The sequence below is a fragment of the Lissotriton helveticus genome, chromosome 12, assembly GCF_964261635.1.
Source record: "Lissotriton helveticus chromosome 12, aLisHel1.1, whole genome shotgun sequence".
Lineage (NCBI taxonomy): Eukaryota > Metazoa > Chordata > Amphibia > Caudata > Salamandridae > Lissotriton > Lissotriton helveticus.
Window position 1 is genome coordinate 164244668 of NC_136073.1, and position 17006 is coordinate 164261673.

General features: G+C 41.5%; 1 long non-coding RNA gene across 1 annotated transcript; it reads right to left on the bottom strand.

The window, feature by feature from the left end:
* Positions 1-740: 740 nt before the first annotated feature.
* LOC144798798 (uncharacterized) lies at positions 741-16704 on the bottom strand. The gene is made up of 2 exons (XR_013603651.1): positions 16271-16704; positions 741-3168 (listed from the first exon to the last, which is right to left on the bottom strand). It is a non-coding gene; the product is annotated as an uncharacterized LOC144798798 (long non-coding RNA).
* Between the last annotated feature and the right edge of the window lie 302 nt (positions 16705-17006).

Consider the following 17006-nt stretch of genomic DNA (forward strand, 5'->3'; position numbering starts at 1 on the left):
TTGCACCTGGGTCATTTTCCAGCAGAGTATTGTCTGCTACTAGGAGTTCAGCTGCTAGTCTCACTGTCTCCCTTTCTTCTTCACTTTCTGTCATTTTACTGACAGGAAGGTTATTCTGTATGTTTGCAGATCAGGTTTTTATGGAAACAAAGATTAGATGCACAATATTTTGGAACAGTGTATCCTTCAACGTTGAATAAACCAAGAACCATACATAGGAGTCTCCTCCTGCGAGGTTTGGCGGATATGACCTTTCACCCACTCCAGACGTCTTTGGAGTATTATGGGAAAAAAGGGGTTCTGTGTGAAAAAGCACGACTGAGTTACTCTAATGTCTTGCGTTAGTTTTATCGCCTATACAAACGTTGGGCGCCATGTAGTGTAGTTCCTATCATCCCAATAGGCTCTGCGCATTGGAATAATATCTTCAATAGTATAGACCTAGGGCAGAGGTTAACTAGGTCTTCTACCGACGATATTAGACTTAAAGTTTTGTGTTTGCCAGCTAGCTCAGAGTTCACTAGAAACTTTCTCGAATAGGCAAGGAGGATTTTAACCTCCCTGGATAGACAAGAAGGGATTTAGTTTCTGACAACCATAGAACATGACAACTTTGCTCTCCCCTAATCAAGAGTGTATCTCTAGAGTTGTGTGAAAACAAAAGACAACTTATTTTACTCAGTCAGTTCAGTGCATTCTTAGTTTCACCAGATTGTAGAGAAAAGGAAAAGACGGGCGTGTTCAATAAAAGATGTTATTTATTGATAAGTCTCCTTTCTCATACAAGAGAAATGAATCGCTATTATTGTAATACTTATAGTTAAGTAAAGTGCATACAGTAAAGACAGAATTATAAAATAATACTGTAAAAGCATTGATATGGTTTCTAAGCCATATGATACCTTCAAATGGATAAAATAGATACATACATATATACATTTGACTAATCATACTCAACTGGTGCTTCTAACCACGCCTACCCCAGTGTACCTGACCTAAGCCTAATACGTGGGCGGGAGTAAATAAGTAGCAGTTTAAGTTAAGTTTGTTTGCCAAGGGACTGATTCGAGAATTCTCTGCAAGGGGTTATTCAGTTCTGTACCTGAGATCTAGAATGATGGAGGGCTGGTATCTCTTATCCCAGGTCTTGATATTCCAGCTGCCTGCGAGGGCTGCTTGGAAGCGCCGGAGCTGGATTTCTCAGCAGGAGAAAGGCAGCGTCTCGTTCTCAGCGCGTCAGGAAGGCGGGGCAGCGCCTGTGGGCTTCGCTCTCTGCTGGGCTCCTCGGCACGTCTCGCTGCTCCGATCTCGTCACCACCGCATGTGTTTGCTTAAGGCAATGTCGGTAATATTTATACCTGAAAGGTGCCGAGATTGACGTAAGGATGGACATATATACGTCAATAAGGATGTCATATGAACGGGCTCGTTCGCACATTCTTTTGCTGAAGTTCTCTGTGAAATCAAAACAATGGCTATGGGAATTTCCCAGGTCGCTGTAGGTTTGATTTGTTTTGAGAACTCCGTATGCCTTATCAGGGGCTGGAGGAATATCGCTTGTCTAATTAGATGGCATGCGTTATGACCTAATCAGATAATGCGCTTCTGTGCCGTGGTGTGGCTTAATCAGATAACGGTTTTTGCACCGTTGGATGGCTGCTAGTTAATTATTAACCAGACCAGGGTCAGGAATAGGGGAATCGATACAGTACCTATAGGAATACATCACAAAGGTCCATCCGTCTCAAATACTTATCCAGTGCAAGTCTGCACGAAAGGGGAATTATAAATCCACCTTTCTCTGTGCCAATCTAAACAACGAGAACGAAGCTAGAAGGAATTAAAACCCTCAACTAGCGAGAGAAAACTGTCCTGATGAAGGTGAACATCATCTAAATCACCAAAACGCTGCGTCGACCTTTGTTTTCTTAAAATTGAGCTTTTTTTAAATTGATTGTATAAAATGTTTTTATTGTATAAACTGTATGAATTGCTTTTAACCCGTGGAATGTATTGCTCTTATGATATGTGAACGTAATAAATAGATACAAGTTATCCTTTTTAACTATTTGGTACTTCTTCAATTTTGTGATGTTTACTGACACAACTTTATCTCTCTCTCCTGTTTATTGAATTGATAGCTTTTGAATTCGGGACTCTGTGTTTTGTAACCTGTACTTACCCTGTCCCTATTTGAAATAGTAGGGTACCTCCCTTTTTTTATAAGCATCCCTACAATGACAAGACAATAGTGGGGGGCGTAGTGTGACCAACGCCAACCAACCTAGACTTCAATATAAGAGTTTACTCCTCTCTCTTGACATTCAAGGATAGTTGGTGACCGGACTGTGATAAACACCTTATTTTTCATGCTGTATTTTTTGTTATCCCTGATTTGCGTCCTTACTGCCTGCTTACTATGTAATGCAATTTCCATCTGCTTTATTTTACAGGATGTATGTAAAGCGCTCTGACAACTTCAGGTCTAGCTAGCGCTATACAAAACTTTTAAAATAAATCAAAACAGTGGTACTGTCCCTTTCAGTATTATTTTCAACAGGGGAAGGTGATGAGGCCACACAGTGTGCATAGGTATTTGAGGTGCTGACTGTACTGGCAGAGGATGTTGAACCTTTTACATTACTGCGGGGACCATTTCCAGTACACATGTGCTAGCAGGTAGATTGGGAGGTGACATGGGGTACACAGTGGTATTGGCAACTTCAACATTTTGAGGAATACAAGCCTTTTTATCACTACAATGAGAAATAACAGTGAACCAATTAAAAGTTCCTAGTGCCACTCAGACATTAATGTCAAATACATAATACAAATACATAACTTTGGTTAGGACACTTCTTTGTGGCGGCGGCTGAGTCCATAGACCATCAAACGATCATCGTCTTCTTCTGGGACAGTCAATGGGAACAAGTTACCCTCCTCTAGTTCATCGTTCAGTGCTGAGGGGGTGCAGGGTCGACCCTGAAGTCTGTTATGTTAATCCTTTTCTCTTGGCAATGCAGACACTTGATGGTGAAGAGTCTAAGACTTTAATATGTCCTTCAAATTTTTGATCGCCGTCTGACATTTTTCTTGGTGAAACTGTGTTCCAGGACGGATATGTGGGAGCTCAGGTTTGATGGGGCCCTTCTTCTTCCGCTTGGATACCTGAGTAGAAAGAAACTTTGCAGCACGTTAACTCATACAAATACTCTTACATTTCAATTTTCATAATTTAAGAAGAACTTTCAGCGTCACTTTTAGGTCTAGTTGCTGGTACTGATAAATGTATTAATTGTTCAGTGACAAGCTGATGTGGCGTCAAGTGGTGATCAGAACTTGGAATATGTCTGAGTGAGAACAGGGTAATCCATAGGCAATAAATTGTTTTTGTTTTTTCTTTAAAAAAAAATGTCTTTCTTTCCCTTAATTGTGGCCCTTATCTTGCTTATTTTATTTTTAAGCAGTCCATTCAGGCATTGCAGACATGTGTTGCTACTTTAATATCACAGTGGACACATGATCCAGCTTTGATCAAAACATGTGGGAAACTTGTAGTAGGGCCTGTGGTATGACATCTTTTCCTGTTCCAGCCTGCCTACTAACTAAACATGAGGAGGTGGCAACATGAATATTGAGCATATGTATGCAAACATCCTGAAAACAGGAAACCTAGTACACTTCTTAGGGACGTAGGGAAGAACCCAAAAATAATAATGTTGCAAAACCCCGAAACATCAATTAACTCCAAAAGTAAAAGAAGAACCAAAACATTGCAATATAATTGTTCCCAGGAGATGAGAACATTTAATAATCTTCATCCCAGTAACACAATTGGGAAATAAAAACTCATAGTGGTTGAACTGCAAAATATGTGCAACCACCTCTAAAGTCTGCAACTGCAGTTTAAAAGGCATTTTTAAATGTACACACATTTTATTCTGACAATATTGCAATACTATAGCTTGTTTAATAATATATATTTTATGCATATGATATGTATTTTTATATGGCTTTTATTCTCACATGGCATTTTTGAGTGTTTTTATGGAAGACCTTACTATTTGGCCTTTCATAGGCATCTTGATGTCTGTAATTTATGCTTGTATGTATTTGGCTGTGATGTACTTTTAAGATATTTGTGATCGAAATAAAATTATGATGATGTTGATGATTACCTCCTATTTCCTGCATTATACCTTTCCCCTGTTATGACAGCATATTGGAAAAGGCAATTTGAGTGCAAGAGATTAAATAAGTGCAAGATCAAACAGTGAATCAACTGCAACAGCATGTCATCTATTTCATAAAAATGTACCTGCTGCAACATCTAAGTAGGCAGCGCTACAACCTTTGAAAATAAGGATTCAGGAGCTCTATAGAAACATACACAAATCATAAACTAAAACAGCACTATTAGAACACTACATGCAACATCATGTACACAACAAAGTGTTTTTCTTTTTTGGAATTGAAGAAATATCATAACTTCCGAGGGGAGGAAATAGAGAACTGAGACTTCGAAAAAGGCAGAGTGAATGGATTTTGAAACTGAATATATTCTGCCACGGTCTGAACAAAGAAGCAGAAATGCACTATTAGTTGCACTAATGTCCCTCTTGATTGGTCTGAATATGAGCAGATGTATTTTACATACACTGTTGATCACTAAACACCAAGTGCAATTCCCTCCACTTATAAATGCCAATTCTATTTGGTTTATATCACTCTACTCAGGTGCCAAGTTTCCAAGGTCCATGAGTGATAAATTACATAAATGTCATTTATGTACCTTGACGGAGCTGACCCTAAATCTCTAGACATAACAAAGTCTTAGCTAATATGCTTCAATTTAGTACAAGAACATAGATTTAGATAGACCTGTAGGGCTCCACTTCTTCCTTTTCTTATTTTACTTACAACCATTCAGGCACCCTCCTGTTTCATTGTCACGCAAGACTATAATCTAACACCAAACCTTTAACTGCTACAAAACATTTGCTACACATGTGTACTGGCAATCAAGTATTGTTAAATGCTCCCACACCCTGGACAAAATATTATGTCATACAAATGACATAATACTTTTTCCTTGTTATATTCACAATGCAGTCCATCATCTGTAAAAATAAAAGTGGAAGACATCACACAACAATAGATTTCCAATAATTATTCTACTCAAACTTGACTACTAGCACACACTGTTATTCCTCCTATTCTTCTATCTAAACTTGTAGACTTGAACAAATACAACAGCCTTCCTATCAGATACCAGTTAGAGTTGACTCAGTACTATATATAATATCTATAATATTGTTTTTGCCCCAAAGGATTATCAAATACTGCATAATACACCACCCTTTAAGACTTCTCCTTATACATTACAGCTTCTTGTTATTTTCACTATTTTATGTTACCAAATTCACAATCTTGAACATTATGCCACATTTGATTTTTCTCAGTATTTTATGCTATGAAACTCAGATACTTGAGGATATTCTGTCATATTGGATACCACTTAGAGCTGACTCACTATTTTATATATATGTTTTTGTTGTTACCCCAATGGATTCCCAACCACTATATATCAGATCTTTCTGACTAGATTACTCCTAGTATGAGACCACAAACCTCACCCCATAGGACAATCTCCATATGTCCAAGCCTCTATACCATTTGGCTGCCTTGAGGACACAACTGTCATAACAAACATATCTACACCAAACATATCTACACCACTCAAGACAACACTGCTCTAACAAACATGGTACCCAGGCAGAGCAAAAATGTTCATTTTGACCCTAACCAGATGTGTTTCAGATGCACTAGAAATCGACATGTACATTTTCCTTTCTCTCTAATACCCTCTTTCCCATCCATTTGATTATGTTGCTAATAAATGTGTCCCCTGAAGGATCATGGACATATTGATATGCTTCATGCTAGTTTTATCTCAGAACATATTATGTCCCGAAACTATTATCAATGGATCACCACGTCCCACTATAAATCATTGTAACTCTGCACAATCAATTAACAAGACTTTTCACACAAATTTCCTCTAGTTATTCTAGTTGTTTTGCATTTACCTGTCACAAGGTAAAGGACCCACAACTCCTTTATCCCATGTATTGCTCAGTCCAGTCTCCAACTAAACATATACCTTCAATCAATGTTATGGCCATTACCGCACAAGTTAAATTCCAGATCTCCTGCCTGTGACACTGGGACTTCTGGTTCATGAAAACTTCCTGCGCTGAAGTCCCATTAAATAGTAAACAAGAGCGACCTGCATTCACAAGCAGATACATTCCAGACTGTATCATACTGAGGACTGGCAACAATATTCTGTGACCAACCATAAAGATTTATCAAAACTGGTAAGCTGCACTGTGTGCCTCTTCTTCATTAGGGTTGCACTGCTATGCTTCGGATAATTTCACACTCAACCTTGTTTACTTTGCTTCTATAGAAGCCCACCTCAGGTCCTGCTTAGACTCTACCCCCTTCCAAGCTATTGACTACATACCGGTAGGCCAGCATCTTCCAAGCTATTGGCTAGGCCAGCACCTTACAGAGTCACAACAACCGCTACTGTTTTTACCCTTATGTATAGCATCTTTAATTACCTCTTTTTTTGCAGAGTGCTCTTTAATTGTAATTGTAATTTCATCTATATAGCGCTTACTACCCCTGATTAACCCTGGGCGTAGTTTGCATAGTGGCGAAGTGCACTTCGCACTATGCAAGCTACGCAAACTGCGTAGTGCGGGAGGGAAAATACTGATCGCACTGATTGCACCGTGCCGGATGCTTATCCGCACTGTGCAATCATTGCAAATGGCATCTTGCACAGTGCAAGCGGTCATTTTCTGCCACTCAAGTAGATTTGTACTCGAGAGGCAGCTTTCTCAACACGGACTGGTAGTTTCTCATCGTGAGCGGTCATGAGCATACGCGACCACTTGCAATGAGCAACCTGACCTCCCCGCGCTGAGAATATCGCCGGGAGGTTTATTTTACACGATCGCGATCAGCAACTTGATGTTGAGTAAATCATAGGTTCTAATTTATTTATTATTTTGCTATCATACTTCTTGAGAAAAAAAAGTTGAAAGCTAACTTACATTGATGATACTGTAGCAAATGTCCTCAAAATGTGGGCTGAAGATAACCTTGGCAATGTCTAATAAGTGAAAAATTATTTTGTACAAATATGTTTTCTGGGTATATCGTTAGTATTTTAATATGGCAATTATTTTTAATGTTATACTCACTTGTGTAGATAGAAGGCAATATTTAAAAATGGGTGTGCTCTACTCCTCTGGCCTCACTGCTGTGTGTGGTCACATAAGAAGACAGTGTACCACTTAATACAAAATAGTGGGTGGCTGCTTTTATAAGTTTTATGGGGAAGTTCGATAATTCATAATAAAATATCTGTTGGAAAGTATTGTTTTCCTGGTTTAAAAAGTGACTAAATGTATATTAATTTTCTTTGTGAAAAATAAAGTACTTTTGACTTTTTTCACAGTATGCAACAGCCATCTTGATTTAGGAAAAGGCTCATTACTTAAATTGAAATGAAATAAAGATGAATATATACATGACAAAACTCTTAAACATCTGTATAAAATATGTTTACTATGTTCAGATATGCTTTATAATTTGTATTTTTGTGTAATGTGAAAAAAAAATCTGTAAAGCGCTGCCTTATTTTGTGTTGTGTTGCCTCGATTTATAAGGATATTTTGGAAATTTGCGTAGTGTTACATTGTTTTGAGTTGGTTTGTGTGGCAGTATTCTGTTAGAAAATATTTGCATAGGGCTGCGATGGATAGCATAGTTTTGTGATATATTGCATTGTGTTGTGGTATGCTGTTTGGATATTCGCCATTCAAAATCATTTAATTCATAGAATGTTGTGATAATATAATATGTTCCATCATGATTATATCGTTTCTTAAACATGTTTTTTTCTCGTTTACTATCCGTATGTATTACTGTTTATTTAGTTTATAATTATTGCCATTTTCTATTTGTTATATTGCGTAGTAAAGGATTGCGTGGAAATAGTATGCGTGGTAATGGTATTTATAATGTGCCTTTATGTATGTTTGTGGTAAAAACATATGTAGTAAAGACGTGTATGGTAAAGGTGTATGCATGGTTAAGACTGCGTGGCAAAGGTTTTGCATGGTACAGGCATGCATTGTTCCGTCATACATCTGATAACTTCACCTTGAGTGACTGCATTTAACCCTTTAACCTGGAGCACGACCTCTAACAAGGTAGTTATCCCTAGTGCCAGTGTTTTTGTTTTTACTTTATTATTAGATTAGTGATCCTTTGTTTATAGCGCCTGATGTGATAGCAGGAAAAGGTCTACCAGATGAGAGCACAGGGCACATTCCAGCTTTATCAGTTCCAGTCTCCTGTCAATGCTGTTGTAAATCCCTTTGTTTTTCTGACTGCTGCTTTTTCACGCCATACAAGCAGCTCACTCTAAATATAAACTTGTGATAGTGCTATTTCTTAACAACCCTAAGGCCCTGATTACGAGACTGGTGGTCCACAGACCGCCAGACTTGTGGGGGCGTGGCGGTCTCCCGACAGCCTTATTACGACTTGGAAGGTGGGACAGCCATGGGACCGCCGCCAGGGAACTGCCGGTGAGGTGGTGCGGAGGTCCAGAGGCCGCAATATGCTGGGCGGGACTGGCTAGGTGGGACTTTTGAGTCCATGCCATGAAGGAACTGTTTTTGGCGTTTCCATTGCGGTGTCTATTTTTAAAGGCACCACCATGGGAACGCCAAAAGAGGCCCACCTGACACGCATTTAACTCATAATCTGGCTGCCGGTCCGGCCATGGGCCTGGCGGTGCGGGGGCGGGGCTGATCCACCGCTACACCGTCAAACTCGTAATTGGGCCCTAACAGCCTGTCTGTCACTCCTTTCTGTTCTTCTTCCCCTGCCCTTTTCGGATCTTCCCTTTTGCCTTGCTCCTTTTTTCATTATCTATCTTTCTTTCTTTCTTTCTTTCTTTCTTTCTTTCTTTCTTTCTTTCTTTCTTTCTTTCTTTCTTTCTTTCTTTCTTTCTTTCTTTCCTTCCTTCTATCTATCTTCCTTTTTTCTTTCATTCTTTCTTTCTTTCCTCCTTTCCTTTTTTCTTTCTTTATTCTGTTTTAATTTCTTCTTTCTCTCCTTTTTTCCCTCTTTTGTCCATATTTCTTTCTGTTTTCTTTCCTTCTTTTCTTCTTTCATTCCCTCTTTCCTTCTTTCTCCTTCTTCTTTCTTTCCTCCTATTTGTCTTTCTTTCTTTCTTCCATATGTCTTTACCTCTTTCCTTCCTTCTTTCTTCTCTTATTTCCCTCTTTCTCTCTTTTTTCCTTCTTCTTTCTTCTCTCCTATTTGTCTTTCTTTCTTTCTTTCTTTCTTTCTTTCTCAAAGGCAAGAGGCTGGCAGCCAATTCCAGTCCAATTAACTTTTTAAAGTCTGTATTAGCCAAGACCTTTTCAATTATACTAAAATTATGTATATAACAAAGTTATCTATAAGGGTTATCATCCAGACTCCGTCCATTAGTTTGTGGTTTAAACACGCCAGAAAATCTAACACGACTCAGACGGGCTCCATGCCAGTTGGAAAGGCCTCATAATCCCTTAAGGATGGCATTTCCACTGTCAGGATTATGATGGCACTTTCCTATAACAGTTCCACATCGGCCTTTCTGACATGGAACTCCTGTCGGAAAGTGTATTTTGGGGACCTAGCAAGGCCCTTATCCTTTCCGCAGCCTCTGCATACTACCCTAGAAGGCACCTTTGGCACCCCCCTCAACATGCCTGTACAGTGTGGCAGGCATCGTGGGAGCTCATGCTGTGGGCATTTTATGCCCGCCACACAAGCTGCCATCCAAAAATGTATGTTTCTGTCCACACTGTGTACAGTCCTATCCGATTGATGCGGTCAGAACCACCGACCTGAGGCAGTAGGTTCCCATTCCGCAACGGTGTTGGGCAGATGGCAGAGTTAGAATAGTCATTTTAGCCCCAGTCACAGTCCATCAACTTTCTTGAGGTAAATACTCGGCGGATTTAGAATAGTAATTATGTTCCCCTCTGACTGTCCAGCACCTTCCTTGAGGTAAGTACTTGGTGGAGTTAGAATAGTAATTTTGTACCCCAGTCACTGTCCAGCACCTTCCCTGAGGTAAGTACTTAGCAACAGTAGATCACAGCACAAAGCCAATTACTGGAATTTCCTTGTATGTTTGTGTCTATTTTATAGGCATATGCCAACCATCCAATTAAAATCCACGTTTCTGGGGGAGACTGGCTCTCCAGAGTGTCAGGAACAGCGCCTTGCACCTCTGCCAGTAGTATAAAGCACTTTACAATGCTGCTATACAATGGGATTTTAAATTGTCTCCTCCCTGCGCCTCTCTTCCAGCGGTTATATCCCATCTTCTATTGCTTGTTCCACAGTTTAGAAGACAGCTCACTCCTTTTTTGCATGACCAAATATGGTGGTTTCTCTTTCCCAACCATAATGTAATAAGAATTGTCAAAACCCATAAGACTAACTTTGTTTTTCCTGGCTTACATGCTTACTGTATGAAGATGCGCAGACTGTAAACATTGTGCATAGCGGAGCCAGATACAAAAATCAGCTGTAATTCCAGCAGTTGCATAATTTACTTAGTTGAGAACATATATACATACATCAATTCAGAGGCTGTCATCCATCTTCGTTCACTGTGCTGTTCAAGAACCATTCACATTTTGCTTCTGCCCTGAACAGTATTCAGCACTGGGCAATGGGTCAGCCTCCTTCATCCTGTGGCTGTCTTCCAATGTGAGTGACAGTATTTCTGCTGATTACATGTGCACACTCGGCTGAAAAGGAATGCACATCAGTGCCCGAGCTAGTGTGCCTGGGCTAATATGCTGCACCTTTATTTTAATATCTTTTATTTACATCTTTATTTTTTTTCTGCATGTGATATGCTTAAAAAAAAAGAAACCTGCACACTTGCCAAACTAGATGTATTGGCTTTTAAAATAGTTGTTTCATCTGGCTGGATCGGCAGTCATATGGACTGTAAACACTGCACTGTTTGTACCAAATGTTTCGGGCAGAATACACGCTTATTCAGCGACCATAACCCCTGTACTGTTTGTTTCACTTGCTTTTTGCTCGTAGAGTAGAATTTGTTTGCAGTTTGTGGTTCTATAGCATGTTTCATACCTGATTACTACTACAGCGATCCATTGTAGTCGCGGTGGCGGTCCACAGACTGCCAGACTGGTGGTCCACCTGGCATATTACGACTTAGATGGTTGGACCAACCAGGACCTCTGCAACCGCCGGTGGGTCCATGATTCTGCAGTGGTTGTGCAGTGGTCAGAGACTGCAATATTCTGGCAGTGCCGCTGCGACACCGCCAAGAATATTACGAGTTGCCTCACTGCCATCCTTTTCATGGTGGTGAGACCGCCATGAAAAGGGTGGCGGTGAGGCAACAATGGGGGCCCTCAGGCCCCATTGTGCCTCTGTGCATGGAAGTGCATGCAGGGGGGCTGTATTTTTGCACTCCCACTTCCTGCACAGTAAAGAATGCACAACATGGTGCATTCCTTCCCGTGCAGGAACATACTGCGACGGTCCTACTGTGGTGCCTTTCTAAGGCTTTCTTATAAGCCTTAGAGTGGCACCACTGTGGGACTGCTGCAGCACGTCTGCCCGCCTAGGATTACAGTCTTAAGCAAGCGGACAGTGTTAGGACAGCTTTGGCTATCCTCCCGCGGAGCGCTGGCCTGATGATCCACAGGAGGACCGCCAAAGTCGTAATCTGGCCCTAAGTCCTAACACCAAATTATCATGCAAAAAAACAACATCCACAAACTGTAAAATATAGAACCACTGTTTCACGTGCATTCTGCAATCAAACAAGCAAAAAAAGAATAGAAGGAGTGCTATATTGGTGGAGTTCTTGTTTTGTTGAATGCGACCTGTTGCAGCTTAATGTCATGTGAGAGATCCATGAAACCCCTTCTTACTACCATGTGAAACTAAACAGAACAGTGACCCTTCTTTATCCTGGATGCTGTAGCAGGGCTCACTGTACCTATGAAAGCAGAGACCTCTGTGCCCAATGGTCTCCTCTGGGCACAGATCATATGGCAGTTGAGAACAACGACCTTGCAAGTCACAGCCTAGAACAACAGTGTAAGAAATTAGGTTGCAAGTTGAGGGGGTGAAACCCTACTCAAGCAGCAACCCCAATTCTCTGTTAGGGTGAAGTTACAAGCAACTGCAAATTAACCTGTGTTCAACCCTCTGGTTACTTGGCACAAAAGCAGTCAAACGTAACTCAGAGGCAATGTTTAAAGTGTTTAACCGCATGCGTGCGGCGGCTTTTCTCACGCTGTGCGGTTTTTTTTAAAAGCCGCGTTACATGACGAGCTGAGCTCGTCATGAGCATGCGAGCGGCGCAACTCATGACGAGCTCAGCTCGTCATGAGCATGGAAGGGGTTAAGCAGTACTTCAAATATTAATAGAATGAAACAAAACACACAAGAAAAATCCCACACCAACAAGTTAAATTTAATAAATAACTTCAGAAACAAGTTCAGGCCGACCACGATGGAGCATGTGGCAGCTACAGGGACCCAGTTAGGCCTACTGAACGAGAGTATCTTAAATTCTGGTTGTGGAGCATTGCTGAGTCCTGCGTGGAGCATGTGTCACGGAGTGGTGGTTTCCACGAGCTTCGAACATGCAATGCAAGGTCCTGTGTCGTCATCGAGAATGTCATCGACGAGGGACATGCAATGCAAGGTCCTGTGTCATGATGCATCGCACACCGACTGGTTGATGGGGCTTGCGAAGCAGAGTCCTGCATAATTGGTGAAGATGCTGTCAGTGAGGGGGCTTGCAACATTAAGGCCTGCGTCAAATATGTTGCAAGGAGGGCCCAGGCAGTGTGAATAAGCACCAGGCTGCAACTTGCTCCTAAACCTAACATTCTTGGCCCAGCCCAGCCCTCCGCGACCATACTTGCGTACAAGGGACTCCTGATAGAGCACATTTACTACATGATGTAGCCCTTCACCACCCAGCACAAAGTATGTTTGAGATAAATGAAATCATTTTAAATCTAACCTACATCTGCTGTGTTGTATCCTATAGGATGTGATTAGGAGACACGAGCCAGGCCAGGGGTCATAAACACAGTGGCAGGGGTCGCAACAGTTTGCCTAGGGGTCGCAGTAGAAACTCCTGGTGAGCCCCCACTGACGTCCATGCCTACTGAACTTTTGTTCTCATGATCCTGTTTATGGAGGGCTATTTTCCCAATTGTAATTTTTTTTTTTTAAATGGAGCAAGAATTTCAACGAGGCCAGCCAATAACAAACAGAAGATCTAGACTCACATACAAACGTGTTCTGCATGCTTTAAATTACTTGACATAGCACATTGTCTGTGAAGTTTCAGCACCAGAGTTTGTGTTTTACTTCTGCTGCACCAGCAGTGCTTTGTTGCCTGCATGGACTCTTTAATTAAGATTGAGACCCCACTGAGACTGTTTTACATGTCCCAGCAAATTTTGGTGACTTTACTAAAATAGCAATTAAACACAACAGGGGCAGTCAAGATAAAATAGCATCAAGATGTTATTCTTCACAGTAGTAAATAAAACAACGAAAAACTCATTAACCAAACTTGATTGCGAGAAAAAGAAAATAAGGTACCCACACAATATATTAATATTGTTTCAGCAAACAAAAATTAAAATACTGGTAAACATACGAAAGTACTCACTGCTCAAGTGATCACACAGCGAGTGCAAATTACAAGGTTCATAGTGTGTTAACAACAGAAGCAGTCAATGTAATATTTCTCTTTTTGACAAATATATCAGCCCGAATCACATTTATGCCAAAGGGATTTTAATCCATTCCAATAATACTAAAATAGGGCCAGATGCTCAAAGCCCTTTTGCAGTCGCAAATCCTGAGATTTACAAAATCACAAATCTGCTTTTTACAACGCATTAAACCCGATTTGGAAAAGCCTGTCTGAACTGCAAGAAGGAATTTTGCAACTCTTTCTAAATCTGAATTGGGAGAGGATGTGAAAGGGTCGTCCCCTCCTATTTGAGATTTCCAATTGGAATATATCAATGGTTTGTGACGACAATTGCAGTTCAAAAATCATTGTAAAGTAAGCAACACCTCAAGGGAGGTGGTAACTCATTGACAAAGGGAATTCTATCCCTGTTTAACAGCTTCCCCTTTGGGAGTTTTGTCAGGTGCCTTTAGGAAGAGTAGGCACTGATCTATGAACTTGTTCCCAATTTAATATGTTTTTCTTTTTTTACAATCGCGCCTGTTCCTTAAGAACATATGCTGCTTTAAAGAATGTTCACCATTTTCGAATGTGAACGCAGGGATGGGGGTCTGATGTCATGTGCAGGCTACCTACTACTCTTCTGTTCATAGCAAACCACAGGGGGTTACAAATAGTGACCTGCCTAACTAATATTAATCAGGTAGTCATTCTGCAACCCCATGTGAATTGACATTTTGAGACAGGACCTATTAGTACATAGATTGCATCGCAAAAACATAGACATGTTGCAAAGAAACAGTGTGCGATTTGCACCCACTCTTTCTGACCTGTCTCTTAATGTATGGGGCCTTGAAGGAGGTAAAGCAAAATGCATGCTTACGTAATCAAATACAAATCAACAACTCAATTAAAACTGCTCTCCTTGCAAAAAGCAAAAGTTTCATCCTTAGCTACAGTACACCACAGCATGGTTTTCGTCTTTCTTGTATGGCGAGCTTTGGCCAGGTGCGGTGCCCTGTTCTGGAGATGGCATTGGCTCTTCACCCGGGGTCAACATGCATCCTAGGGGCAGAGAGTCCTACTGCACCAGCCTACTGCCAAGCAAGGCTGGGTAATGGCACTCTGGTGCCTTCTTTGAAGACGTCTTGACTAGTATGTGGCTGGGCAGGTAGCACGACCCAGAAGTAGATACTGCATCACATCTATACAAGAGGCTTACCTGCCTGAAAATGTTCTCAAGCAAGTAGACATAGGCAGCAGTATAGCAGTAGCACTCAAACGATGTCGATGACAAGCTCATGTGCAAGTGCTTAACATCACGGCAGTGCAATATAAGATTTGTATGGGAGGGTGCAGCATAGCTTATGTTCAAATGTAGATGTCACAGGTTCTGTTCTCTTATTACCAGTATGGCGGTTCGTAGGAGCGCTGTACTCACAGTGGCAGTCTGATCACCGCCACCACTACTGATCCGCCCGCAGTATTATGTATGTGGCAGTTGGACCGCCACCGGACCGCCATGTCCGCTAGGATTCTGTGACTGGATGAAGCAAGCAAGGAGGGCAGCTTTTGCGCTCTGTGACATGTTCATGTTTCCCCCACCCATTTACAGGTTATATGCAGCCGCGGCCCGTGCAGGTAAGAGCGGTGTGGCTGGGTTGGGGGGGGATTCGACAGACGACCATGAGGGAAAATTAAATAAATAATTATTTTTCCCATGGCGGTGGCGTCTGTCAAAATCCCCCCCACGAGCCTCGCCGCTCTTACCTGCACGGGCCGCGGCTGGTTTTATGCAAAGCTGAGGCTAGCAGGTGGAGAGACAAGATGGCCAACATAGGACAGGAAGTTCCTCACTGCAACAGTACAAAAGCAGTGCCTGTGGAGGCGACTTTGATACTATAAACATAGGAGAGAAGCTGAGGTCTGATCCAGAACAAGGTGGACAACCCTCAAACTACAGCCAGAGGGGATCAGGCAAACAGGCTATTAGCTTGACCTAGAGCCCCTTTCAGGATGCATGGATGTGGTATGTGATATGTCGATGTGATGCTGCCATGAGATCTGCGGGCAGCCAGCTGTCATTGCAAGTATGTATTTATGTGGTATTTGTATGTAGTATTCCTGTTTATGTCCATGTAATGCTGACATGAGTTCTGAAACAGCAACCGGTCATTGTATGTTTGTATTTAGTTTGCATGTAGTATCTGCATGTAGTATTCCTAATAATGTAATTCGAGATGTGATCTGGTGACAGCCAGATGTCATTGCATGCATGTATTTATATGGTATGTGTGCGTAATATTCCCTGTTTATGTCTATGTAATGCTGAGATGAGATCTGGTGACCACAAGCTACCAAGCCCGATATAAGAAAAAAGAATAAAGCTAATGACACTGCCAGTAATCCACTCACCTCGAATTTCCTGTATTTCCCTTTTACCGCTCAAGGCTGCCAGAAGTTGAGACTTAAAGTAGTTTGGCACCGGTTTAACTGTTTATTCCCCTGGAAGCCACTCGATTTCTTTTGTAGCGCCCTGAATGTGCTTTCATATAGTAGGCTGTTGTGCCAATGCACTCTTTTCACCCCTTTCTTCACCCGTTGCTAGTTTTGTTAAATTGCTTTGGTCTAAAAATAGCATTAGCCGGGCGGGCACTTCAAGGGCTGCCTACTGGCAGGACGCGGCCTCCAATTCTTTTAAGAAGAATGCCAGCTCCCACGGCACTGCCTGTTCCTTATCCATGAATTAGCTTCACAAAGGCATCAGCGTCGCTTCTACTAAGTAAACCAACACGAGGAAATGCAACTCAAAGGGCAGAGTATTGTAGCACAGAATGTGAACTCTCAACAGTTTTTACAAGCATTTTGTCGGTATTTATTAGGTCGAGCCTTGATCGACCTGTTGAATCCTTATCTATTTGCTCCGATTAACCTACCCATTGCCATTGGTTTTTCCTTCTCCCAATGCGAAATGCTGGCCTTCTATTGGTCCATTCCTGTCAACTGTCCCTCCTCTGGGGGATTGTTTCAGCGAAGGCGATTTCACTAAGTGATTTATTTTGTAGGCCATCCATGCTTTCTTTTCACACAGCGCATGATGGCATGATAGCCCCTCCTCCCCTCTGGTCATTGAAGCTGGATTGTTCCAATT